This window comes from Myxine glutinosa, chromosome 3 (genome assembly GCF_964187855.1).
Source record: "Myxine glutinosa chromosome 3, kmMyxGlut1.1, whole genome shotgun sequence".
Lineage (NCBI taxonomy): Eukaryota > Metazoa > Chordata > Myxini > Myxiniformes > Myxinidae > Myxine > Myxine glutinosa.
The window spans coordinates 155,517,160-155,520,009 of NC_136263.1; positions in this window are offsets into that span (position 1 = coordinate 155,517,160).

The window sequence follows — 2,850 nt, forward strand, 5'->3', positions numbered from 1 at the left end:
ACACAGTAAAGGAATACTGTACGTCGCCTCTGTTTTGAATGAGAATCAGCGGTTTGCGCGTACGTAGTACGTACAGTATACTGTGCATACATATTTATATATTTTTAATGTGCTTTTTATTGTATTTTAAATTGTTTTTTAGCTTCTTTTATTGTTAATTTATGTACTATTTTATTTATTTTAAATATATTTTTAAGGAAAACAAATGTTTTCACGTCCGTAGGAGTGACGTAATGTCGCACATAATGATGTTCGCTGCCCGGTCATGAAAGAAATTATGATTCTCTTGACAAAGTGACATGAAGATCAGGCAGTAGACCTGATGTAGGAAATGAGTTTTTTCTACATCTAAATGAGAAATGAGAAAAACTGAGTTTTTCAACAGTCGTCAGCCTCAATTCTAAAATCCTTAATTTTCATCCTATTGACTTGAACTTTGAATAGGATTTACATATCGGCTTACTGAATTAAACCACCAACTATTTTTGAGATCACCATAGGCCAAAAGAGCAACATAGGCCAAAAGTCAACAACAATTTCAAATTTCTAAAATCCTCAACTTTCATCTGATTGACTTGAAATGTGAAGAGGATTTGCATATCAGGTCACTGAAATTGAACCACCAATTCTTTTTGAGGTCAGCATAGGCCAAAAAGTAAACATAGGCCAAAAAGTAAACATAGGCCAAAGGTCAACAACTTAAGGTGAAGTTTTTAAAATCCTACATTTTCATCCAATTGACTTGAAATTTGGATAGGATTTACATATCCGGTCACCTAATTCAACCACCAATTATTTTTGAGGTCTAAAGGTGAAAATATCAATATGGGCCAAATTTCTAAAATCGTCAATTTTCATCTAATTGACTTGAAATTTGAAGAGGATTTGCATATCAGATCACTAAATTAAACCACCAATTATTTTTGAGGTTAACATCGGCCAAAAGGTCAACAACTTATTTCAGGAATATTTCAAGACATATTTCTGGCGCAGGGGCAATCAATGAAGGTTGTAGGCCTGAACTTCACAGAACAAGTGTTTGCCCATGGCCAGCTGTACGTGGGCTGCTCGAGGGTTGGAAAACCAAGCAATCTTTATGTCTTGGCACCAAGTAAGAAAACCAGAAATGTTGTATACCCAGGGGTTTTGAGAAATTGAAAATTGAAAAACGTCATGTAGGAAATGTACTGTGATATTGCTCTAAAATATACATGTTCTTTTCATCATATATTTGTCTTATTCTTATTCAACCCGGGCAAAGCCGGGTACCTCAGCTAGTTACATATAAATCAGAATACATCACAAATGTCAAATCATCATTTCACCTTTTTGTTTAATATTTGCTGGTGAATGTGCCGATCATCACGTTTCTGTGTTAAGTATAATGCCGTTCAGGAAGAAGAAGAAGCTTTACTACCAACTTCGTACACTTCCGGAATTGTTTGATTTATTTCTGTTCAAATGTTTGTGAATTGTTTTGTATTTATTTATGTGAATGTGTACTTGCATATAATTATAACTGTCATTAATCAAAAAGGCTTCGGCACTTTAGAGAGATTTTATTTAATCCAAAAAAACGAAGCTTTAAAAAAAAAGGTTTTGTTTTATTTGCCTAAAACACTCCCAGGCACTCACTGATGAATCTCTGAAAGTTTGACGATAAAACACTTGGATGATCTACTATTTAAGAGAGCCGTTTGTCTGTCAGTCTGTCTGTGTGCCACCATTTTTCTCAGAGATGGCTGAACGGATCTTCGTCAAACTTTCAGAGGTTCATCAGTGAGTGCCCGGGAGTGTTTTAGGCAAAAACATTTTTTAAAAGTTCGTTTTTTTGAATAATAAAAAAAAAATCTCTCGATTGTGGCAAAGCTTTTATGATTAATGACACTTATAATTATATACAAGTACACATTCGCATAAATAAATACAAAACACAAACATTTGAACACAAAAAAATCAAACAATTCCGGAAGTGTACGAAGTTGGTAGTAAAGCTCCTTCTTCTTCCTGAACGGCATCATACTTAAATCAGAAACGTGATGAATGGCACATTCACCAGCAAATATGCAACAAAAAGGTGAAATTGTAGGAGCTATGCTCCAACGTAAATCGAAAGAATGGACGCGACAAAAAGCTGGAATTCGTCCGAGTTTCTTTATTGTGTCAAATCAACTCGGGTACTCTGAAAAGCCCGTTTATCGGGCAGCAATATATATACACATTATCCCGGAGCGTTTGCCCGGGAAAGGCGAGAGGGGGCGTGCTCGGGCGTCCTGGACGAGGCCTGGCAAGTCGAGAGCGGGCATGCCGGGGCGCGCCCGGGCGTCCCGGACGAGGCCTGGCAAGTCGAGAGCGGGCATGCCCGGGCGTCCTGGGCGAGCCCGGCATGGTGATCGCTCCGCGTCCTCGGTAGGTGCAAGGCGATTGTGTATACCCAGCGGGAGCCGCTACACACGTCCCCCCAGAATCGACTTGCACCAGCAGGGTCAATTTAAGGGGGGTCCTGATGACCCGGCGAAGCGACCCCTGGCGGGTCGTGGGGGGGGGGGGGGGGTCCGGTGTGGTGGTGGGCAGTCGAGTGGGGGGCACCGTGGATGGGGGGTGGCCTCGCCGCGGCGGAAGGGCCAACCGTGGCGGTTGGTCAATGTCCACGTGCGCCGGCTTGAGGCGGTCCACCGCAATCCGGTCCGACCTGCCGCCGATGTCGATGACGAACGACTTGTCGTCCCGTCGCAGGACCCGGAGGGGCCCGTCGTACGGCGGCCGGAGTGGCCCCCGATGTGCGTCATGACGCACAAAAACGTACTCCGCTGTGCAAAGCGCTGGGGGGGACGTAGGACTGGGGGTCAC